At 36.4% G+C, this 27,013-nt stretch overlaps 1 protein-coding gene across 8 annotated transcripts in view; it reads right to left on the reverse strand.

The window, feature by feature from the left end:
* RGS7 (regulator of G protein signaling 7) overlaps positions 1 to 27,013 on the reverse strand; it is a 265,432-nt gene that overhangs the window by 104,472 nt on the left and 133,947 nt on the right. The window lies entirely within an intron of this gene.

The following is a 27,013-nucleotide window of genomic DNA, read 5'->3' on the forward strand; positions in this document are numbered from 1 at the left end:
ATAATGCCAAGGCAATGCTAAGGTTACCTTTCAGAGAAAATCCCCTATTTTAAACAAGTCCTTACAGAGTACATTTCCAAAAGGTGCTGGTTCTGATCTATAGAAAATTTCACAGGAATTATAAATCAAATTTTTGCTATGCCTAGATGCAATGAGCCATGTAAGCCTTGATCTGTCAGAAAAAAGATATGATATTAGTACTACAAAAGAAAAGCAAAATTCAAAATGCTCTATCTTTTTCAAAATTTAAAAACACATTTAGTGGAAGGAGAGACAGTTGCAAGAAAGCATATTTTATTAATCAGAATCACAAACAAAGAGACTATTGAGAAACTTAATGAGTTCTTACTTCATAAAGAGACAGGTTCAACCTTGCAAAGAAAATAGTCTTTTGCTGTTAATATCTCAGTTTAGTAACTAATACCTATTCTTCTTTTTACTTTTAGACCTCAGAGTATTTGCAGATGATGAAGAGGGAAGGTGACGCAGGAAGCCCCCCTGCACTGAGGATACCAAGAGAGAGGGTTTTGCTGTTGACAATCAAGATTTTTGCCATCTGAACTCTCAAGGGCAATGTAACCCTCACATTTATGTCTGCCCAGCACTGTGACATCTGGGCAGATGGGCCTGTTTGGTGCTGAAAGGCAGGAGCAGATCATTCAGGTGCTGCCTCGAGGGAGCCTCTTGGTCAGCTGGCTCAGCTTCAGAGCTTCACCACCACCTAGCCTTGAGAACCTAGAGAATTTTTTGCAGGGCAGCTCACAGTACAGAAAACTTAATAAACATGACTCTAGAAAGTATCAGTGTCTAAATTTAAAACAAGACTATTACTAAATTACTAAGGAAATAGTACTGTATTTCCAGTGTTTCTCTTTATTTTTTATATTGAGAAAGGAGTGTATTGGGTCATTTTAACTTTTGTCTCCAACACCATCACTTCATGGTGATACATCAGGAAATGAAGGTTAGTCACTGATATACTCTTCAAAATCCTTGGCCATGACTGAAAAAAAATATAAGGTGCAATTTCATTTCTCACCACTAATTCAGATATTGGAAACACAGAAAGTGGATTAGATAAACAGGGAGATTGTAAAAGCCAGCGGTCTCTCAGGTTTTCAGCACTAGCTGTTTTCAAACAAAAATTGCTGTCTAATGGAGAGTAGGACTCTGCAAGAAACGGCTTCCACTGGTGCGCGGGACAAAAATGATCTGCATTCTCCTTGAAGTTTTCACAGTCACAAACCATAGCATTTGTTGCCACAGATATATCATCATGGATATTTTACAGTTTCTTTTCTTTATTTGAGAAGCACAGTTTGTGTATGAATTCTTCATGCATATATCTGAAAGAAATCAAGTACCATATAACTACAGGCAGAAGGGAAGAGGGAAGAAAAACAATGGCTATACTATATATGGGTTAAATTATGGAAAAATACATTATTATCCAGTACCCATACTGGAGTATTCAGATTAATTTTTCCCTGTGTCTATTACAGCTGAGCAAAGAGAGGCTTTGCATCACTTGATTGCTGTGTCCACAGAAAGGTAAAAGAAGGATGCAGGGACCCCTCTCTGAGGCTGGAGTTGCAAAAGTGCTTGAAGGAACATAATCCCCATAAATTATTTCCACCCTGTGTTTTTAGCTAATAGATTTTTTTCTTTCTTTTCTGTATTCTTTTGGATTAATGTAGAATAGATTTATAGGTTTAAGTTGGTACAATGTTTTTATCATGAGGGGCAACAGAGCTGACACTGTGATAATTTGAATATCCTGCTGATTGCACTTACATATTTAATTTCCTGACCTTTACTATTTAAGTTGGTTGACTTTTTAAAATAAAAAACATCATTGAGTGCAATTTGATTAAAGAAATTATTTACATCTCAACTTTCACACATATTTCTGGTACTTGCTTTTTAGAATTACTGATGAAAACAAATGCAGAAACTTACTCTTTTGACTTCTTATAATTGGGGGTGGACCATGTGTTTGTTTGAGTTCTGTTAAATCTCAAGGAAGCTTGTACCCAGGTGCAAATTTTAAAATGTCATCTGAATAATACTAACTGTACAGAGAATATGAGATATTTTAATGAAACTACTCAAGCACAAAATTACAGTTTTCTAGTTTTAAAACAATATAAGCTGAAATATACTTTTTTCCGAAGTGAAGGTAGATACAGGAATTTGAAGAAATAAAACCCTCAAAGGAATCATCCTATTGCTTTTGAGTTGGACTCTTTCATTCTCAGCTCTAATTCAGAAATACTCAAGCCTAGAAGGGCAGAACGGATCCATAATTCTGGCTAGCCTAACCTTGTGAAGAACAGCGTGTTGCTTGATACTGTTATGACTTTCTGCTTTAGACAGGAAAATTCATTTACATTCATAGTGTGAAAGAGCTAATAAAGAATGCAAAAATCTCTTCCACTTCCATACCTATATGAAATAAATCAGTGGTGCTGACCAACAAATTCCAGTAATGTAAACCCTTCAGTCACACTTTGTCTCATAACCAAGCCTCAGAGCAGAAATCCAGTTCATAAACACTAAAGGATAATTAAATATGGCTGTGTATCTGTGCCACTCTTTATTCTAAAAGTGTCAATCCACACAGGTCCTTATCTCCTCCAGCAAAAGGAATTGCTGCTTTATTCCAGCAACATTTATCTCTAAAGTTTCCCAAAAGACATCCTCTACCTAGATCTCTTCCACAGCCACAAATGACCATTTTACAAATGACACTAGCTGTGCATAATCGGCAATATGCCAGTAACCACAGATGAAACTCCTTATAATCCCAAGGCTCTTATCCTAAGCACTAGAGTTTAGCATCTTACTGAAGAACATTGCTCCACACTAAACATTTGAAAGACAAGAGTGTTGCTGTTTAGAAAAACTAAGCAGCATGAAAGCCCTGTACAGCCTGTCTACTGCAAAGGAATTTTTATCCTTTCCTTCAAAATGGTGTAAAGCCTTGTGATCTTGATGAACAATAATAGAGTATCAGTGTGCACATGACATGTAAAATCTTAAAAGATTCCTCTATGTAAAAAAAATATTTGTGGGGGGAAAAGCCCATAAAATATAAGTAGAATTTTGAACACAATTAAAAAACCCTGAAGAAATTTCATTTATGAGAAATCCTCACCTTCAAATAAAAAAGAAAAACAAAACAAAAACCAAACAACCAACCAAAACCAGAAAAAAAAAATCACACTTAGTTTTTAACTACTGTATGCTTTCTTCAAGCAAAACTTCTAGAGACTGAGATAAACAAGGCGGTCAGGAGACTTTTTAGTGAGACCTACTTGATTTCCTGTTCATCAGAAATCTTAAATAATGGCAAAAGAAGATAAGAAGCTAAGTGACTTCCAACTTTTCTCATCATGATGTGCCATCCTTCTTCTCTCAATCAACTCCTTTCCTTACCTTTCAAACACCTGCAGACACATTTGGGTACTATTAAGAGAGAAACAGCCAAGAATTCAGCTACTCATCATGTCCTCCATCTATCATTACCTTCGGGAACTCAAGCTAAATCACATCCTCCAAAACAATTCTGGATCCAATGCCAAGTGGAGAGCAGGAGGCCTCCAAACAGCAAGCACCAGCATGTACTGTGTAAATCAACAGGCAATGAGGCTGTTCTGCAATATCAATGCCCCAAATTGTAGGTGAGTGCCTAGTAACCAGCTTAAAGAACATATCTTTCTATCTCTCTCTGTCGTGATGTAATTTCTTTTTAAAATAATGAGAAACTCCACATGGAAGAGAACAGTCCCTACTGTCTGCTAATTACATTCTCTAAATAATGAGGCAGCTTAGTCCAAATTTCTGCTCAGACACAAGAAGTTTCAAGGCATTGGAGTGTCTCCACCTCAGTCTTTAGGCATTCTGGTTGGGGCATTCTGGTTGTGGCCCCTTTTAATTCCATTTGCTGGAGCTGTAAGTGTAACGCTTTTGTGTTAAATAGCTTGGGAGATAAGAAGAGAAAATAAATGATTTACCACCCTGTAGGACACCCCTGTGGGAAGCTGAGCACCTGGAGTTGCCTCCCTACTGCGTGCAGTCTGGTTAATGGGAAGTAGAACAGCAATAGCAAGTGTATGCTAGTGGAGAACACTGCAGGGTATGAATGTAAGAGCAGCCACCCTCAAGAAAAGATAAGAAGGGAATGGATGTGTGACTCCTATCCCTGAAATAACATATAAAAGGGCAATTGTAGCATCACTGTTGTCTAACTATCTTGAACTCTCACTCTGAAAAATTCATCCAAGATCATTTCAGGAAAACTGAAAATGTATTCTTAAGGGAAAATTTTGCTACTTGCCGTAAATAGTTCATCTGGCCTTCTTTTTGTATCTAGTGGATGTTTTACTGCGTCTTGCTGACAACTTTGTACATAGAAAACAGGTAGATTGATAAGCATATGTTCTTTCTCTCATACACATATCAGTAAGTGTTTGCACATTGCACTTTGATAATCTCCACAGCACAGTAAAAGCTGCCTGAGTTTATCTCTGCCACAATAAACGTTTTTGCTTTTTTTTTTTTACATCAGCAGTCTGAAAATAGCATGTGAAACCAAACACCAAAACCAAGTTCAACAAAAAAGCTTTGTGAAATTCGACCATGCTTCAAGCAAGTATGTATTTTTTTCATGTTTCCACATTAATATCTCTAAGAAATACAATTTTTTCCTTTAGAAATGCTTCTAATTCTTACCATACTGCCCCCCAAAAGACACCCACACACAGATGGCAATGGAAGGAAGTGAGGAGCAATGTCATCTCTGCTAGACACTTTAATATTCATGACGGATTTTCACAAGGGAAAATCCACAAATCCTAATCCAGGGGTAATGGGAATAAATATATAAATTATATAAGACTTGATTTGGGATTTTGACTCCAGGAGGAAAGTCAGTGGGGACACAATGATTTGCAGTTTTGACATTGGCCCAGCAACAATGTCAATGTACCTCCTTCCTCACAAAGTGTTCTTACACAATAATATTTAATTTATACAGTTGGTTTGAAAACGGGTTTTTCCACTGTTGCTATTTCAAAACACTCTTTCAGTGACTCATGCTCTTACTGTTCACTTAAGACTCTCAAAACTGATGTCCAAAAAACCCCCTTTGATCAGTGTAGATTTCCTGAATAACCCAATCTATTTAATTTAGTTATTTAAAAAAATACACCTTTAGAGTGATTTAGTGATGCTTAGTACAACAGCACAATGTGATGCTCTGCAGAAGCTCCTAAACCACAAGTTTCCCAAGAATCTGGTCACTACCAAGCCATTCTCACATACACAGAAACATCTCCAACAGGAGAAACCTCTTCTCAATAAAAAAATTCTACAATACAGCAGTTGTACAAAATACTTATCTTCAGAGATGCAATCCAGTATAGGAACACAGGCTATAACAGAAAGTCCTAAAACATGACTTTCATAACAAAATGCTGAGAAATTGCAGAATAAAAATAATTTGTTTGGCCAAAGTAGTCATCTGGGGGTTTTAGTTCTTTATTCCCATTGTTCCACAGCCTGTAGCACAGATCACCTATTTTTCAACTAGTAGTAATAAATACAAAGTATAAGATACAAGAAAGTTTGCTGAAGCTGAGTACAAACCTTCAACCTTAATCCTAATATTCAAGTGTTACACCAGAAATGTCACTGACTCTGATCAGAACTTTGCTGAAGGCTTTTTTTTTTCTATTTGAAATATGAAATGTTTTAATATTCAATAGACCACAGAAAGTTCAAATGAATTTCTATTCTTGATTAAACTGTGCTGGATGTTTCTGTGGTATTTCCTCCAGATCCATGATTATTTTAATACTGCTGTCTCAGAGTTTGCACTTCAAAGACTGCTGCAGGGCTACATGTTCAAAAGGGAAAGGAAATTAAGTTATTCAAATTTTAAGTACCTACATTTTTTAGCATTAGTCTGACTGAAAATCTAATCCCATTCTGTTTTTACCAAAATATGGGACTGTTTCAAAACTTTATTATGCTCAGTTGCTTGGTATAACAAAAATCACTTACATTATATAGTATAGAATGAACTGTGCTAGAAATAAAACTGAGCTTTGCTCCAACTCGATATTTCCACCAAATTCAGCATATTTTTCATTTGCAGTCTTTCATCACTACTCAGGGATTATGAACTAATTTATTGTAAATGTCAATAATTGTCCTGCACAACTATCTGAAGCAAATATTACTGTGTCTTTTCCAAAAGACATAAAAATCTCATAGTCTTAAGAACTTCAAGAACCCTGTCACTACAAAGGTAAAATTTTCTAGCTCTTGAGGAAAATTCCCAAATACTCATTGAAATATAAATTCTGCTAACAATTTAAATTCTCTATCATGATTTATCTATCAATGGAGATTTACCAAAAATCGAGATAGACATGAACTACCATTTTAATATGCAATCAACAGCTCTTGGGTTTAAAATAAACTTAATCATATCATCCATAATAAGTACTATATTTCTATCTCAATTTGAAAATTAAAGTATGGTATATGTTCAATGGTTACTCATATATGTGAGTATATGCCAGTCATTTTATATATTATGCTCCCATCCATCACAATGAACTTAGCAAACCAAGCAGTAAAACTTAGAGGAAATAAATCCCTCTATGTTTCAGTTTACCAAGTTCATTCCCTTGCTGCTGTGTTTCCCAAAGGACATTCACATCAGCATTTGTAAGATATAAATTGCAGCCCTGTAGCTAGTATTGGCTTTTACTCCTTGACATTTTTATAGGAATTGAAAAACCACCTTTCTGCTTTCACAAGTAATGTGGTACCACATTAATCAAATACATTTTTGAAGCAAAGTACTTTGCTTTCCGTCAGTATCAGGCAATGTTCATAGAGCCATCACTAATGTCTCCATTTTAGGAATGTCTCTTGGAGCCTGGACAAAGAAACAATCTCTGCAAAAACATTCTGTTTTCTCCCATCCCTACCCTCACATTCATTATGTCCAGAGCAACCATTTAATAACACTAATCCATGAGTTCATGGGAAGCATTTGTAAGTTCAAGCAGAAAAGCTGGAGAGAGTAATTTTCCACCATCCGTTATCAAGTAGAAAAATGATAAAAAAGACATTATTCTGAACAATCCTGGACCACTAGCCCAAGATGTAACCTTTGCTATTTATTTCTCCAGTAACAATAATAGTTCCTCATACTGTGCTGTGGATTTTGGGGGCTAGAGAACAGAGAAGCATTTTTGAAAAAATCCACCTGTTAGTGCAATAAATAATAGTGCATGTCCTGGAGTCTGTATTCTACTCTTCATGTTATTTTACTGTACATGTCAATGTTTTATTTCTTTAGATGAAACATCTGAGAACAGATGACGTCTTACTGTGAACATAGGATGGGTCTTTTATAACTTAAACTCTTAAGTACAGAAGCTCTTTGTAAAGATGAGACTGTAGCTCTTTTTTTTTTTCCGTCTACACAAAATGCAGAAAAAATTAGGTTCAAACTGTTGCCTAGGAGTATGCAGTGACGTGAATACTAGTTTTAGCACCTGTTGAGTCTTTGCTGTTTACATTGTCAGAGTAAGAATAAATAGTACCTAGATGTAAAATCACCCTTGGTGAGGGAATGTATACACAACCATTCAGGTACCTATCCAAACCAGTCCTGGCCCCCTTCCCAGCCCCTATACAAACCATTTGATTTGAATTTTGGTCTCGCCATGTAATTTTTTGAGGACCTGTACATATTTTATGTAAAATTGTTGATGGCCACCATTTCTTCCTAAACCATTGACTGCAGACTCAGGAACAGATGATATATATTTTCGTGAGAAAATAAAGGCAGAATCTGTAAAGAAATATAAAGCAAATATCCAAGATATCCAGTACTAGGATTACTTTTTACTAGTGGAAGGCAAAAGTAGACACAACCCTTGTGATGAGGGCCTGGAGAGAATAAAGATTTGTCAGTCATCTAAGGAATTGTGCTGTCTACATGAAATATGGTCCCAAAGTTGGGAGGGAGGGGACAAGAAGAAGTTTGGGAAAAACATGTTCTTGCTCAATCTTCTTACATCCTTAAAAGAGCTAAAATGAATTCACCAACAGATTACAAAAGAAAATTAGCAGCCCTCTCGTGCAACAGAAAATAAATAACAACAAAAGCCCAAAATTCAAAAATTTAAAGTATTTCTTCATAGATAAATATACCCTGTTCAATCTGGCATCAGCAATTACTACGATTCTCCCGCTACCATTTTGTCAGATAAGAAATCAGGGGAAAGCAGCAAAGGGTGCTTGTGCTTGGACTAGCAAATAGTCTGATTATGGCAGTAGGCAGATCACTTCCCCTTGATTGCCTGGGAACAGAACCATTCTCCTGTCCAAAATACAGGGGAAAGGGAGTAGTGTAATATGACTGGTGAGAGTTTTGATACAAAACAGGATGGATGGATATAAGTTACCTAGAAGGGAAGTCTTAAGTAGGTTATCCCCTTCAAATTTCTACTTCACTTTGAATGGAGCAGGTTTATACTTGGAAACTAAGTATATACTAGGCTGTTTTAGTCCTCCTTTCTACTAATCCACTTCTATCTGGCCCTGCATAAAACTGGGCTCCTCTCAAATACCAATATACAAATAAATGCCTGCCATAGCACTGTTTTCAACAAATAATGTCCAATGGATGGGAACACAGGCTCACGCTTACATATAACCTTCCTTGTTTCCTTTGGTGACCCCTTCCATAGGCTCAGCAGAGCTCACTGCATGGCATTCCCAGTAACACCTTGCAACCATATGAATCCTGCTCTGTAAAGTATTGGGGTTAGAAAAAGTTTCCACTGGTCAGCTGTGTGCCTCTTGAGAGCTTCCCAGCCTCTAGCTGTGGATGCACCCTTAGTGTGCCTGACTGTGTACAGTAGCATTTTCCTGGCTGTATGGCACTGGGAAATATGGTAGTTTAAGGTCCAGCATTTCTTCCATGGATTCAGAAGAGCAGGATGTCAGAGGAGCAGGATCTTTTTTTGCTAGCCACATTAACAGACAGTAAAACAAGCTGCTCTCAAGTGAGAGATGACCACTCTTGGTCTTGCAGCACACAAACATGGCAGCCATTCAAACCAGTCAGCAAGTATCAGAAGAATCTCTTCATCTCAAATTCACTACTCTCATCTTTTACTGACTTAACAAAATATGTCTTTGGCCATTGCCATTTCTGGAACAACATTCCGTGGTTTTAAGTAATGTCTGATGGAATATATTTATATGCTTCTAATTTGTTTAATTTTTTTTTTTTTTTTTTTTTTTTTGGTAAAGAAAGTGATGGCTTACTAGTTTAGGTGAGTATATCAAAAAATATCTATAGATTCAACTTTAAAACTGATTTCCTTTCTTACTTACAGTATTGAGTTTCACCTCACATGTTATGCCTCTAGAAACGATTGTCACTCAGGGAAAGGAAGCAACAAGCTTTTACTACTGTTAATACACTTTAAATTTCAGCAATTTTTCCTTCTCACACATTTAAAATTATCATTTAGCTTGCGTTATGAAAGATGTCCTTGCTAGTTAGTGTTTTCTTGTTTTTAGCAAGTATGCTAACAAAGGTAGACAAGTTCTTGTTCTTCAAACAAGAATACGTGCACTGAGAAAATAGAGGAAAATTACAGCTCTTAGCACAGGTTCTTAAGAAGAAGCACCCACAAGTAACTCTTGCTCCATATATAGCAAATACAAACATGTAATGCCTCAGTGATGCCTAAATTTGATGTACTCTAAACTTAGTAAAGATGATGATCACCAAATCAAGCATATCAGTGAAGGCAGATGATCTGGCAGAGGTAGGAGTTACTCTGCTGTTTCATGTTGCAGAGCTCATTCAGTAATTTTAGTATGGAAGCATTTTATATGAATTGCTATTCAAACACGTTGGAACAGTGAGTCCCTCTGCTAAGGACCCTACAATCACCATTTCTGATGTGACATTTTAACTGAATAATGAAGATTTTTGGAGTTGATCATGTTCAGCGGTTGCTCAATAAGGCTCCTGACTTGTTACTCTCTGTATTTCCCCAGCCTAAAGTGCATCCTCAAAGGATGCTTCATGAATCACAGCAGAACCCGTGAGACACCAGAGTTTCTTACCTTGCAACACATTCTGAGGCTCTCAAACTTCATTTTGATATGAAGTAGAACCCCAACATTAAATATCAAAGCTTTGCACAAACTGAAAAATTAAAAATATTTTCCTTTAATGCTATCAAAATGCGTGATTCAACAGGGACAAAACCTTTTTTTTTTAGCATAATACAAACAGAATTTTTCATCTTCATTTTTCTGACTCATATGACAGCTTCTAACCAAAGTATACTAATAAAACAATAAAAGAAAAACTTAGTATTTCAGTACTTCCTGATAATGGAAACGTCAAAAAACTTCTCCTGAGAAAGTGTGGCTTTGAAAACATTTCACAGCAGAAAACTGGTTTGCCAGATATAGCATCAGAAATGCTCTTAATGGATAATTCCTCTAAATTAAGCAGATGTAGAAGGCTTGAACAGAACTAAGATGGATGTGCCTCATTATCCTATGATTCTGTGATCTCTTTGACAAGACCAGAGGACAGAGCCATAGGATCTGCTACACAGAGCACTCAGGGACATTCAATCAATAGTTTTAGACACAAGAGATAAAATAAGAAGAGAATAATGGGCAATTTCATCTGCCTTTTTCTCTTAAGGTGTTACCTTGTCAATCATTATCAGAATAAGTAAAAATTTTTATTGCACTGTATATCTTTAAGAACTTGCCACTTCCATTTTAACCTAAACTAAATTCAAAGATAATCTTATTGTGCAATATAAACACTATAATCATAGCCGTGATAGCTCTCCTTATCTCATATCATGCCTCCCTCTTGATGATGAGTCATCTCTTGTTTTACCATGTAGTAAAGAAAACAGATGAGCCTTGAAAAGCTAACACTTTTTGCAATTTTATATAGCAAATACCATTTGGAAAATGTATTTGTAAAATCACAGCTCCTGTAACTACTATATCAGTTTCCAGACAGCGAGTTATATACAGTGGGGATGACAACATTTGAGAAGTATCTGGAATTTAGCTTCGAAAAGATGGTTTCTTTGAAAATAAGAGTAAGAGTGAACTTACTATTTTGGCAGTTTTGAATCATGTCCTTTTAAGCTTTAATTTCAAGTATATTTTTAATTCTGGTGCTATGCTTAAAAGTAATTTCTCTTTATTGAATGAGAAATCAAAGGGAATACTATAAAACCACTCTCTTGGTTGCAATGGGAAAATCAAAAGTAACTCCATTATGGTCAATAAAAATACTTCAAAAGTTTCAAATCAACATAGTTTCAAGAAGCAATCAAAAAAAGCGATCAAAAAAGATAGTGGAATATGGCTCAAATTCTTCTCAGCTAGCACATATGTTGAGAGTTACAGAAAAAATTGGCAATTTAAAGCTGCTTAAGAAACTTAAAGTCTATTTCTTTACTCCTTCTAAGGTCAGTATGCATGCAAAATTGCAGTGAAACCATAACCATCTAGAGGTATTTACTTTTAACATAAAAGAAATTCTCTATACAATACTGCAAATTTTTATACTCATCTGCACCTTTGCTATCCCTGACAGGCAAAAGGGATATGCAAAAAAAGAGCTCCACTCTTCATATTGTTTAAGAAGATGTCCTGATTGTCTCTCAAGCACCTTCCTGTGCTATGCACACGAAAGCAACCATGCCCTAAATTGGGCATGATTACATTCTGTAAAGAAGAAACATTCAGATCATTTTGACATGAAACACATTTGTCTACCAGAGTCAATAGCAATGTGATGATATTCCCTCCTGCAAAAACACTTCCTTTGGTTGATGTATGATTGATGCCTTCACAAGGAAATCTAGACAAATGCTGGTAATTAAAGTCACGCATGTAAAAACCAGGAGAAGCTGTGCTCCCTCCTCTCTGTGTGCAGGGAAGCTGAGGGAGGACAGGTCTCTGGGGTGTCAGACAGGGAGTGTCTTAGATGTCAGTTAGGTAACTATGCTGAAAACAAAGCAAAAGGAAAGACAAGTTGTGGAAACCTGTTAATCCACTGCTTTTCCTATTTCACATGTTCCCCCTGTTCCCTGCCCTTGGCTTGGTCACTCCCTCAGTTGCTCCCTATTTGGTCCTGTACCCCAACCCCGCCCAGGGACCGCCCTGGGCCCCTGACAAAACCACCGCGCACCCAGACTGGTTGTGTCTCCACCTCTGAATATCACGAGGACAAGATGTGATTAAAGCCATCTCAAACCCTCATGAGAGACCCTTCTCTACCTTCTTTACCACCACTGCATTGTAACGCTGCTGGCTGCCGGAGCCAGATCGCGGGGCTGTCCCAAATGGACTCCGGGATGTGACTGCTCGCATGGCCCAAGGAGACCCTCGCTGAGCTCTCAGGCAGCAGCAGCCTGCTAGGCAGAGTCCAGCAGTTAGAACAACAAGTGGGTATGTACAAACTAGTAGGATGAGGTTATTGAGGGGCATATTATTTGACAGACCTGCTTTTGTCTTGGGTTTGACTGATGTGGTCACCTGCAACAAGGCTGGTTACCTGTATTTGGCACAAGGGAAAGGATTTGACAGAAGAATGATCGCTGCTTAAAAAATCTTTTCAGCAAGGGAAACAACAATGCTCAGTTTGTCACAGAAGACGCACTGTTAAAGCGAGTGTTATTTCCTAAAGATGTAAAACTTACAAAGGGCCCTGCAAAGAATTACAGAAAATTATTTAATTGATTTACAATTTGTGCAGTGGTACATGGAAGAACTCCAGCAACATTAAACCCCCTAGTATTACTATGATGAAGTGAGTACACAGTTCATTTGTTCACCTTATAGCTGTGGTAGTGGTCAGAGAGGAAAAGTGGAAAGACTGCTGCCACAAAGGGAGAATGGTTAAGCCAATGATGAAAATCCAAGAGAATGGTTAAGCCAATGATGAAAATCCAAGAGACTTAATTTTAAGCCCCACTTATGAGCCATAGGTTACGCTAGTATGCCTTTGACAGCACTAGTTTTTTCAGGGGGTGGGGGGTTGGTGCATTTACAAGAGAAACACTATACTTAAAATATTAAAAATACATCATTAAAGAATGACAGGCAAATTTTCATGCTGCTTCAAATGGGAAGATTCAGCCTTAATAACACTGATTGTTAGACTGCTGAACTATCTATTGCAGGTACTTCTTTAATAATGAATGACCCTTGGTCATTTATTTATAAAAGCCAGGTAAGATACAGGAAACATACAGATAAAGGTCAGTATTTAACATGATGAATTCAGGCAGGACTTCAAAGTGTATCAGGCTTGTTCTGGATTTTCTTTCATATGAAAATTCTTTGTATCATTTGCATTGATGGCTGGGCATAATATAAATGGGTTTGGTGCATTTTTTTTATTAATGTTAGAATTTATTTTGCCAGGTTTTTCTTTTTTTGCTGTTACATAAGCAGGCGAGAGGAAATATAAACTGAACGCTTGAGCAATGAAAAGAGTTCAACTTCAGTCTTTCTCTCTGGTTTTGTTGCGCTATAACCATATATTACCCTGAGTATCTGCCAGACAAAAAGGTCATGAAAAAACATAGCATGTTTGTAATACTGATCACACTCTTCCAGCACTTAAATTACTATCATGTCCTTTACATTTTTTGAAATACTAATTACACTCAGTCTGCTGTATTATACAGAAGTTGCTTTGGGAAAACAGAACAGGTTTGCAGTTACAAATGGTCACTAAAGGACAATTTGTGTGATTCAGTGCTAGGCTTTATACTGTTAATAAACACCCTTGACTGGAAAACGTAGAGAAGAACCTTGCAGATAAAGGAAACCCAAGGCAAAATCTCACTCATAATGGGTGCACCCACACTTTGTTAGGTTTCAGACAATTAACTGGGCCTCTAATGCAGCCACAGAGGGAGTCTGTTTTATACGAGGGCACCCAGTGCAGTGCTGGCTGAGAGCATTTGGGAATTCTGAGCTCTGCTCTTCAGTCGGGGGCAGCTCCACTAAACACCCCCATGTGGGCACCCAGCTCCTGGCAGTGGCAGCAGCAGGCACAGGACTCCCTCTCCTTGAGCACAGCAGCAGCCCAGGGCCCCAGCCACAGGGGTGGGGGGTGTTTTTCTTGGTTTTCTCTGATCTTGCTGGATGCTGCCTCATTTGTAGCCCATTAATAGTTTCAGCCTCCTCACCCATAATTATAAATACTAGATTGCTGTTTCATAGCTGCTGAGACATACACTTCATGTATTGGTGCTGTGGTATATGTTCAGTTCAGTGACTTAGATTCTGAGTGAAGAATACCTAATCAAATGTGTATGGATTTTGCTCAAGTTTTTCTTCCTGTAAAAGATATTGGTTTTATGTATACAAATCTTTCAAATGAATCTATTTACTTTATTAGCACTACAGTAGCAGGTTTCGCTTACCAATAGAAAAATCTCATATTGGAAATAGTAATACGCAGAAAAAAAAAAAAGGCATTTTGGATTTGAGGCAGAATTTTTGACTGTTTCTTTTATTCTTTTTTACCAAGTCAATACTAATCACAGATGAAAGACATGTTTTGCTTTTTGAATTATGTCAGCAAGAGAAACTTTTTCCTTTCCAAAACAAGGATAGAAAAGATAGTTCCAAAAGATTTCCAGTACTGATACAAACTTTCATTAGATCTGAGACCCAGGGCTATAATCTCCTTCTTATTTGACAGATACGTTGATTTGAGAAGAGTTTCAGCTGACTGAGGACACCTACTGCAAATGTTACAACGAATGTATTCTATTTTCTTTTTGCCATATATTGTGCCTGTTTATATGCTTGCTGTAGCTAATGCAAAACTTAGAGACTCTTGCTTGCAATCTGTGCAGTGTCCCTTCTTTCTGACTGCTATTTTTCTGTAAATAAAATATCCTGTTTGGATAACCCATTATAAAATATAGCATTTAAACTGAATAATTCCCTTGCTAAACCACAAATTTCAATTTTTAAAGCAAATAATTATCTGCACCTGTAAGTGGTGTCTTGGACAGAAGATCATAAATTATCATGCATGAAATTATATTTTATTTATTTCTCCTATTTCTGGACTTTTAGATCTCTCATTATATCTATCTGCATACCAGGATTCCATTTTTGAGCACAGCTAGTACAGACAGTTTCTATTTTGGCTTGACTAAAAACAAACTGAGCATAGAGATTCAGAAAAATATTGATGTCTAAGTTTGATGGAGTGGCCTGAATAACCAGGCTGCAGAGATGTGCCAGAGGAACATTTCAAATACACTGAATTAGAGATTTTTTTTCTCATCTTTTCTAACAAAGGATCCAAAACTGTTTGACACAAACCCCTTAAACTGGGAGCTACTTCTCAGATGAAGAATTAGGACTTGATCTAAAATAGATGTAATATACACAGGACTAAATTGACATTTCACTCTCTAACCTCAATGTATATTTTGCTTTCCATACTGTTCTAAAAGGAATAAAATTGGAAGTAAATCTAATTTTTTTACATTTTCAGCTATCAAGCAGTGAGTTTTCAGTTGAAACCAATTATAATATTACATTTTAAAACACCAGTACATGTGTAAAGAGGATACTTAATTCTTACAAAATAGTAAGATTACCACAGAGAATAAAGACAATGTCTACACAGACATAGCCATAATTCAAATAGCCTTTTATAGAACATGAATGCCCTTCAAATCTCACATCATTCAAAAATTAAGATGCACTTTCCATATACAGTTCAGCTTCTTCCACAAGAAGTAATGACTCATTCCACATTTAATAATTTATGTACACTGAGGAAGTCTTTTCCTATTTTCTGTCACCTACATGAATAATCACTGTTCCCAAATAATCCAAACAGATACTGTTTCCAAACACATGCAATGCTTTTGATCAAAAAGTACAAATCTTGAAGAACTTTGGAACCTTTAAACTGGTAGTGTCTGGTAATGCCATTCCTTCTCTCATTAAAAAGATTTAATGGCGTCTTCCCTCTTCCCAATTCACTTCCTGTTCAGAAGTCTGTTGCAATTCTTCCCTGCAACTGAAAGCTCACAAGTCCCTTTCCCCTTTCTAAAATCAGGTGATCCTCCTTTTCCCTATTGGGACCTTCCAATTATTATTCTAGTTTAAATTTATTACTATACCAGTTTATCTTGGTTCTACTAAAATACATTTCAAAACAATATTTCATGTTCAATTTATTCTCAGTTTAGAATTTCACTGAAAATGGTTTCCCTCTAGCCTCCTACAACAGCCTGTGTTTCCCAGCTTATTAACTGTCCTATAAGGTCTTCCTCTGCGTAATACACAATTCCAGTTTAACATAGCTGTGTCCATATAAACTTGTTTAAATTCTTTTTTAAATTTTGTACCTCATCATTAATGATTAGAAATATAAGGTTTAAGAATAATCAAAAGTGTAATTATAACAGACTAAATCCAAAACTAACTAGGTGACTGTTTCAATTAAACATGGCATATCATCCCTTAGAATAATAGGAGGAGAGTTTTACTAATTGTGACTAAATTACAGAGGTCATTTAACGCATTGCAGAGGTAATTTATAAGCAGCATCCTAGATCTCAGCTACATCACATGAAATGAAACAATATATTTGACCATCCAATTCATGCATACTTTACCTTTCTGCTGGTGTGACAGAGCTCAGAACAGCCACTGCTGAATTGTACCTGCTCAGTAGTTCAGCAGCGTACCACTGGAGCTGTGTTCCCTGTCCCTTGCATGCCTGTCCAGAGGAGCTATGATCAACACACAGAGAGAGATGGACATCCCACTTGTGTGGGGGGTGTTTGTTTGTTTCCTTTTAAACAGGAAGAAATGTATTTTTAAGACAGAGAAAAAAAGCAAGACAAGTTGCACTCTTCTGTTTACTTTCAGCAACTGTCCTAGAACAGTAAATTGCTACTATGACCAGTTTTCCATTCGTTTTCTGGAAAACAGACTCAATTACTGGCCTTTAAATGGCCTAGAGTTTGGGGACATCATGCCTGCTGGAAGCTTCCTTGTAAGCATAACACAAAATTAAGATTAGCCTCATAAATCCTGCTTGAGCAACATGATGTTCTTTACCCCAACCATATTTTCTACCTACTTCTAGTCCAGAGCAACCAACCCATTGCTCATGCAGAACAGATGGGGTCCCTCTGTAAATGCTGACCATTGTAACTATGTCTTCGTGACTTGTCATTGTAGTACTCATGATAAATTTTTTAGATGATATATCAACAGTCTCAAAAGATTTAGGTAACAAGCAAGGCCTAAATATTTCTGTAAAACTGTACTTGACCTCAGGCACAAAAGCCAAAGAGATGAGTCACTCCGCCTCCACCTTTCATTCAGACAGATTCTGATTTGTTCTACTGAACAAATGCTTTTGTAAGTATGAAAGGACTTGATCAAATTCTTTTTGAAAATACCCACTTCTAGAACACCGGTAGTAGGAACACAAAAATACTACTACTCAGAAAACAAGTGAATAGAGAACAAAGAAAGTCTAGTTTTCTCCAAAGAGTATGGAAGAAAGGAGAATTCAACTTGATTACTGATTAAAGCAACTAGAAAAATGAGGAGAGGGTAAAATTGTGGGAAGAAATGTTGAAGGTGGAATTTATGTGACCAAACCATTAACAGGCAGGTTTGAATCAATACCTTTTCTCTATTCCCAACATATTGCTAGTCTAGAAATACAGTTCAGGAAACAACTGAGCATTTTACTGTATACTTATTAAGATCTGCAAGCTTCTTTCCATAATAACTAAGTCCAAAACTTACAAGAAGATAGTCTTGATAAAAAGGCAAAAGATCTGACATATAGACCTATAGACTCAGTTCTTTATGTCTTTAAACTATTTCCACATTTTAGCTTTCTTATGATTTATTATAAAATCTCAAAGGGAAAAAAAATCTGGTATCAGACAAGCACATGGGTGCTGGTATCCACGAGAGCCTTTCATGCAAATATTATGGTAATTTCCTCTGAAGAAAAAAAAAAGTAAAAAAGTCCCACATGTCTGCTTGTACACTCAACCACTACCAGGCCTTTTAATAATTTTTTATTAAAAAAATATTATCTTACAAAATTGTGTGTTTGGGGAGGGGAGTTTAATACTAATTTCCCTTTTTTTATTTTATTTTATTTTAAATATTCTCAGTGCTTTCTAATTAGTTAGGCTACAATTGCCAAGTCTCAGCAATTACTGTGTCCTCTTTCCTACCAATAAATCAGGACCTTTTAAGTAATTTTTTTGTGCCATCTACCTGGATTTCAGAAGATTCCTGGGTTTCTGCTCTGTTCCTCAGACACCAAACTCATCAGCCTGTACCTTCTGACTTCCTGACAATCACTGCAACAGCTCTGCCTGCTTCCCACTGTGGTCTAACCTTTACTACGGAGATCTGTGCAGGGAGGCAGCACCTGCTCCAGTGATCTTCCCTAAGAGAGGAAACAAGTAAACCAAGAGCATCCCCACTGAGGTCTTCCATCCCTAAGACAAAAAGAGACAGATGCTGTGTGGCAAGGCGCACAGCAGGAACGTCAGGCTTTGTGCCTCCAAAGCTGCCAACATCCTTTGGCCTCAGGGACTGCTTAGTCTGTGGGGTCAGGATGAGAGAAAACATGGTAACTACAGCCAGCTTACATGCTTGTTTTGTAACATCAAGGCTCACTTTCCAACTGCATAGACTAGAAAGTAGATTTTTAAACAATAAACTCAATTATTGACCTTTATGATGAAGCTCAGGAGTATAAGCAAAACTCATCGCACATTTGAGCACTCTTATTTCCTGTTAAAAAAATTGTTCTTGACACCATAATTCCATTTAAAATTATTTTGATAATTTATAGAAAATTTATTACTATCAATGGTCCATTTATTTGCATTGTGATAGATTGTCAGTCACAGTATGCTTCAAGAAATTACCATTACTTCCCATGAGGGTGACTTTCTAACTTAATGTATGTTACTTTTTGTCAGGAATGCAACTGACCGAAAATACCAGCAGAACTTCTTCAGCACCATGCAAAACTAGCCTTAGCTAACTTCAGCAACAACAGAAATATAAACAATTACAACTACTACAATTTATTCCTTGCTTCCGTTTGCAAAGCCAAGTCTGCAGTCTTCTGATGCAAGTGGAATGACAAAGTCTTTTTCCTCATAGCTAGTACCAACAGAATTAGGAGCTAAATCACAAGTAATCTTGTAAACCCTGCTAACTTGATTTCTTGCTTAAGGGGCATACTCTCCAGGGAATGATTTTCCTTAGTTTGATTATTTTAACTGCTGGCCAACTATATATGTGCCTGTAAAAATGGAAGATTGAAATCTGCAAATACAGAACCACTTTCTTTTTGCATGCAGCTTATTTAAATATTTCAAATTACTTTGAAATAGTAGATTTAAAGACAGTAAGGTAGAAAGTTACGTACTAAAAAAGTAAAACTGAAGTAGAAATAAATTATGTAGCTTTAAAAGTCACAAAATGAGTCAATGTTAGATATCATTTAAGAGGAAAAGGGGACTATTCCAGACGCATGTGTATCATCTTAAAAAGAAAAGGAAATTTTTTTACACTGTATTACACATAGCAGGATACCTGTAAATATGTTATTTGTGCCTGTACCAGAAATCCTTATCACATGTCTACATTACTTGCTAAATTATAGTTAATAATCACCATGCAACCAAAAACATGCCACCAGACAATAGAGTACAAAGCCACATAAATTAAAAAATTAGATATTTTTCAGCATGTACTCCAAAATATAATTGTATTAATAATTATTGTCTCCGTTTATAAACAGTTACAGTACCTGCTCCTACAGCACTGCAAGCAGAAATTCCCTGTAACTATTTTATTCCATTCTAATTGGCAATATATTCAGGACCCAAACCTGCTAACATATATTCCCAGCTTTAGAATTACACTGCACTTTGGAATTATACTTCACTACACAAAGTGACACTTAAAAATCCCATGTACCATTGCAAAGTTTTGACTTTTGGCAAGACAATGGATACTTTCTGGGACTCAAGAGTTCTGATCTTAGAGGAATCAGATTGGTTTTCTTTTCCTTTTGTCCAAGTGGATGTTCATTTCTGAAATAGTATCCAGAGACTATTTAACAAGTGTACCATGAAACAGATTTCACATTTTTGGCAACATTACTATCCCTGAAAAAGGACTTTATGATGGGACTTCATTTATCTTCAGCTATTCACTTCCTCTGCCCATTCTTAACATGAGCTGCAGATTTCCCTCCTGTCTCAGAAATTAGTGACAGCAGACACAGTACCAACCCTTTCTTCTGAGAAAGCACTTCTCTTCTGCCTCCCTCAAATTGCTCTATGTGAAAATTCCAAGGTGATTTAAACAGCTTTGCAGTCCTAGAAGTACCTCTTAAACTGGTGGAGTTAAATAGTTTACTTTGCTCTGCTTCCTAATTAAAACAATTACTTAAAATACACATCCCCAGCAAATTCTCACTGATACTTACTCCTCTAGTTCTAATCACTGCTGTGCAGCATCAGTAGTGTTTCTTTCTAAGAGATTTCCAAGAGATAGCGAGAAAGAAAAGCCATTTTCATAGAAGTCCTGAACATATTTCCATACATTTCACTCTTCTTTAGACATAATCTAGTTTTTTCTTCCTACAGGGCTTTGTGCACATGACAGATTTTAGTTAAGCTATCACTACTACAGATGCTGCTTATATCAGCTTAAGAGGGTTTCTGTTAAGCTGATATATTATGCACTGCCTCCATGGGCAAATACAAATGGCCTAAATATGCATAATACTTATGTTTGTATGTGTGGGTTGGATGGGGCTATTCTCTCGGTTTCCTCAAAGGACTACTCATTGTTGCCAGTGGAAAACCAGCAAAACACAATTATTTTACTGGTGTTAATGAGAGGGAAAATGGCACACTACTGAAATTGAAGCTGTGATAGATTGTGGAATTCCTGATAATTTCAGGTTTATGTGAGGCTGATTCAGGGCTGCCTTTTCACCCCACATTTTCCATGAATGTTACATGTCCAGTGTCCAGAGAATGGATGTGGCAGACTAGGTAAATTTTGGCTGTGGTGAATGCAGTAGGTTTTCCCATACTCGTTTTAAAAGTTCTCACACTTCAAAGCTCCAATCCTGTTCCACTTAAAACAATAGCAAAATCTTACGCACAAAGAGATTAGTAAGAAGGTGTAGCAAAGGGACAGAAGTATTTTCTCTATGAAGCAACATAGTAAGAAAAGGTAGCAAAAATTTCTATCGATGATCAACAAGGCCCAAAGCTAATTGTCTAGAAACAAGCATTTGGGAGGAAGCATGCATTTGGGAAATGGGATCATCTAATTCAAACTGAGCACTTCATTTGGACAAACCTCAAAGAAGATGAATGTTCCCAGCAATTTTCCATCTCACAACAAGTGAATAACTTAAGATTTTTTTTCCCATCATTGCATGACTTCTATATCTACTTCTTTTGCAAATGTCTGTAAAAATAATCTTTTCGTATTTTAAGGGAATAGACATTTATGATGACTGTTTTGCAGACAGATTACTTTAAAAGACTTTTCAATGAGTTTTCAGTATATTTTAGTTTCCTAGGACAATTTTGCAAAATTGCTTCAGACTTTTTTCACTTTATTTCCTTCTTTTTACTAATGCTCCCCATGGCAATTGCCACTGAATCGAAAAGTAAGCATAATAAAATTTTTTTGTTTGTTGTTTGGTTAGGAAGAAGCAATAACCTTTAAATGAGTATTTGTTTTTCTGTTTAAAATAACTTCGCATTTTGAAAAGCTTTTCATTCCAATAGTAATTTAATAAAGATCTGATAATAGCATGTCTTAAAATGAAAATGTAAAGCATAATCATCTTGGAACAGGCTGCTTAGATAAGTTGTGGCTGCCCCATCCCTGGAAGTGTCCAAGGTCAGGCTTCATGGGGACCTGGGCAACTGGATCTAGTGGGTGATATCCCTGCCCATAGCAAGGAGACTGGAACTAGATGATCTTTAAGGTCCCTTCCAACTCAAACAATTCCATGATTTTATTATTAAAGATATTGGAAAAAGTTCTTCATTTCTTTCTGAGGAACATTCATCTTATTTGATCCCAGCCCACTACAGCTTGTTCATTCTATACTTCCCAACAACAAAGCTGTCACAAATCTGATTTGCCATAAGATACAAAAGTCCTGTCCAGTTTTAAGCAGCTTAAGGTCACCCCTCTCTGGTCAGTTACCATGCCAATCATGAGGCCAAGACAGGCAAACAAGCAGAAATAATACATGAAGGGATGCAGACAGCACTCAAATATCCACTTTGGTTGTCTGTAAAGCATAAAAAGCATCACTAATTGATCACTTAATTATCTCAATACTTGGAAATGACTGTGTGTCCAATATTAGGGCTCCACTTAGTCAATATCTTCTACTCATGAATCTAAAACTCATGAAAAATATCCACTCCCAAAAGACCATGAACATTTGAATGCATATCAGTCACTCTGACAAAGTGACAAATGGAAACAATGTGCAAGAGAGACTGGTGGTGTAACTTCAAACAAACCATTCATTTGGGAATAGAGATTTATTAACTTTTTTTTCTCAAAATTGTGCTTTGAAAAGTGAAACTGTAAAGATGGCAAGTCCCTCCTCCAGTCTGCCCATCTGAGTGGGCACAGAAGAGGGAATGATCCAGTTTCTGTCCTTCAGGAACTGACAGCAAGCTTCTCATCAAAGCATTTCACTAAGAGTGGAACCTTGTCAAGGCAGTGAGCTTTCAGTTTTAACACTGAAAGCCTGGTTTGCAAGAAACAAAAGGCTCATTTGGCATAAAGAAATCAGCAGTGATTCTACCATTAGGACAATGCAAGAAAAGAGAGATGAAGGGATGGATAGAACAAGAAAGTAGGAACCTGTCAACAACCCAGCACAGGAGACACTGAAGTTAAAAACAAGGTCTATAAAATTCAAGACTTGGGAGATGGGAATCCTAGTTTCTCCCAAATTGTTAATTTACTCTGGAAAATCTATCAAAAATGGAAATTCCAAAATCCTTTTATTTACATATAATGTAACATTACTTTGCTCCAAAGGTACCAGATGATCGAAGTGCTGTGCCTTGTGGCTTTTACTTCCTGTCAAACCAAGTAGTAGAGCTTTCTATTCCATTTTGTATTTCAGGTCGGTAATCTCCAGTAGTGAAGTGGATAAACCAATCAACTAATTTCACATGCAGCACTGAGAAGTCATCAGATGTTAACAACTCATTACTCAACTGGAAAAGATCAAAACTAATGAGAAACTCTCTTTCCTGTTATTAGTCCCCTGAGTCATCTAATTCCCACTGTACTGCTCTTCATTTTTTGCTGCCTGCCTCTATATAATAAGACAGTTGCAGGTAGTCCCTGTGACTCATTCCTTGGGCTCACCCACCTGTGATTTGTGAGTGAGATGAGATACTATAACACTGCTTTCCTCTGGAGTCTCTCACTACATCTGACCAGGCTACTGAGACTGCTGGTCTGCTTTTAAGTTAGATTTTTTTATGTTTAAACACATACCTTCTTTAATTTTTTACCAAGCATACTGCTACTAGTGCTCAAAGACTGGTAATCAATCATTATATTAATACATTTGCTCATCAAACTGCAATATCTCATTATTTTCATGATTTCCAAGATAAAAGAGAAATAAGCATTTTCTGAGATCAGGAAAAACATTTAAAAAAATTAGATATGATGGCAATAATCTTTCTAAAAAATGGGAAAACATAATTTTTTTTAATGGAAAAGATACCATATCAGCTTCACCTACAGGAATGAGAAAAAACTAAAGACTTCACATGGATTATATTTTCCAGTGAAAGGTAAATTAATGTTTTCATTTTCTCTTTAACACAGGAGATGTTAAAAACACACCTTTCTACTGATCTCCTTCTTCTATTTTTGTTGGTTCAAGCTGTGACTACATTCCAAAATCATTGAGCCATGCATCAGAAACAGCCAGTAATAACTAGTATGAACACGTTTTTCTTGAATAGTTTTTATTCTCTCTCTGTGTGCATTCTTTAACCGAACTTACATTTCTCATAGTTCTCCCTCCTCCTTCAATAAAAATTCTCATGTTCCACACTCAAGCTTACACACCACTCAGTTGGAACATTCTCCACAGGTTTTATTCATCACCAGGCTCACCCAAGTATTACATGCTTTAAAGCTCTACGAAGAATCACTCTGAAATTCCATAATGACCACAAGACATCACTACATCTACCTAATGAAATATTCATGTTCTGATTAGCTTGTGAAGCTTTCAGCACTAATACTGGCTCAACCACCCACACCATCCCACAAAGGCCTCCAAAAGAGCCCTCAACTATTGCAGTGCTTTGTCAGTAAACTCTGATTCTTTCTGCTTCAAAGTGAACAACAAAGCTTTGGCATTTTTTTGTATCCCTCCTTAGCCAAAATAAAAATTATATTTTAGAGCTCCTTCTAATCTCTATGATTCATATGTCAGACTCCCTAAATTGATCATTTCAATCAAGTTTCTTTTAATCCATTTCCAGGTCTAAAGGTGAACCATGGACCAGGAAAATCACCTCCTCTTTATTTCTAGTACTCTAATCCGTGTTAATAAAGAATGCCCATTACAACCTTCATGCAATTATTATTGTTGAACAGCAAGATATACACTATATTTTTCACTCCTCTTAAACATTTCAAAAGCATGAAGACAACAACAGTAAGTCCTTTTTTTCATCAAAATGCATAATCACATAGAAGGAGCAAAATCTCCTGCCTACATTTCTCCTTAGAGCCTTAAAAGTTTCAAATTTTTATTTGCTCTCTATGAATGTATGGAATATATGCAACATAAAGCAAAATGATTCCTCATATTTTCAAAATTTCACAAAGTAGAATAATCTTTAATTTAGGATTATATTTTTCTGAAGCATAAAAATGTGTATAGTGTATAGGGAGATATCTGTATTTCAAATGTTTCTCTCTGTGGATATTTTACTTGTGAAAACATTTCAGGAATGACTCAGTAAATTAGATAGTATAATTACATCATCCTATTTATTACAATCACAACTTTCTGTTAAATTCAAATACCATTCCTCAGGCTGATTTTGCTAATGCAGTCATCTTAGAGATGGTCAGTAATTCAGCATTAAAAAAGTGATGGCTCTTTCAACTAGTTTCTCACTTGCCATTTTTAGAAGCAATAGTGTGAAATAAAAGTACATAAAAATTAAAATATGTATACAACGACATATAATAACAATTAAAACGATATCACACAAGACCCTATTCCTACAGACAATTTATGGGCATCCTTAGTTTTTACAAGTTGTTTAAAGGACTCATAGAGTTCTTTTCTAAGTGCTTGCAGGAACATCATTTCACTAGTAGAGCTATCCATTTTGCTTCCTCCACAAAAATAAAATAGCAAACAATTGCAAAACACCAGTATTTATGGGGCATAATCCTGGACAGATGGCTTCTTACAAGACATCTTTTATGCACAGACACACACAAACACACACCCCACACACACATCTATGTATGTATATAAAAATACATGAGTATATATGCATGTATATTTTCCCTGGAGAACATCTACTTTGATACTTTTGTGGGTATTAACAGTACTACCAAGTTTTTATTAAATATATTTGCATTACTGTCATCATGATCCATAGACAATATTCCCATGTTTCCTAGCAATCACCAGTTTTGAGTTCAAGCTGATATTCGTTTGCTACACACACATAAACTCCTAGCACACAGAATGAAATCAGCTACTGAGGACATAGGTTTGAAGCTTTCAGATTCCATTCAGTATAGAGAACTGACAGGAAAGCAGATAAATGGAACTAAAATGACAGTTATGCTGTTCTGGTGGGAGTTTTAGTCACGTGTACCAAAAATTACTGCTACCCCCTGGTATTTGAAGGAGAAAATCAGGAAAGAGGAAAAAAATGAACTGTGCTATGATTTTTATTTCCATCTGAAGCTAATGAAGTTAATGGATCAATAGAAAAGTTATTACCTCAGTAACTGCTATGTATAACTGCATATAAATTCTAACACAACCTTTAAAAGTATGATGTCTATTCCAGTGAAAAGAAAAAAAAAGACATTTTGGTCTGTATATTTTGAAATCCAGAGTACACAAGGTAAGGCAGAGATTAACAATTAATATGAATTATTCAATTTGATGCCATGCTGCACTGACCCATGGCAAATAAAGGTCCATTCTTCAGAGACTAGTTTTTGTGCAAGTAGTTTCTAAAATCATGAAGCAATTTTTTCACTCTTAAGGCTCTAGCCTTCTTTATGACACGATTGTTCACTAGCAAAAACATTCCAAAGGTTGAAAATTAAAATATAGAATTCTTCTTGCTGTTCTGGACAGTAGAAACTTCTATAAATACTTTCTGTATAAGGATACACTCTTATGGAATATGGGAAAATTAGGTTAGACAATGGCACCTATTTCAGAGGAACTCCATACTCATTGGAGTATATAGCCACATACATAAATGCATAAATTGCTGTAAAATTATGTCAATATCAGAATAAGTATATGCTAATTAATAAATGCACAGATTTTTGTGCCTATGACAATACTGACCTGAACTAGCTATAAAGTTTACAGCTGTCTTTCAAATCACCACAAAGATCTCAGCCTTAGTTTCTCAGGCACAGGCACCCAGCTACAGAAGCAGATCATGAATATGCTAATAAATGTCACAGCCCCTAATCAGTATCAGTTGCAAAATGTGGTAATGATTTTTCTTTTGTTCTGCTGCTATGAAATTTCTTATCTTCATGTACTGGCCCATACACTAACCTCACA

The sequence above is a fragment of the Aphelocoma coerulescens genome, chromosome 3 (assembly GCF_041296385.1).
Source record: "Aphelocoma coerulescens isolate FSJ_1873_10779 chromosome 3, UR_Acoe_1.0, whole genome shotgun sequence".
In the NCBI taxonomy this organism is placed as follows: domain Eukaryota; kingdom Metazoa; phylum Chordata; class Aves; order Passeriformes; family Corvidae; genus Aphelocoma; species Aphelocoma coerulescens.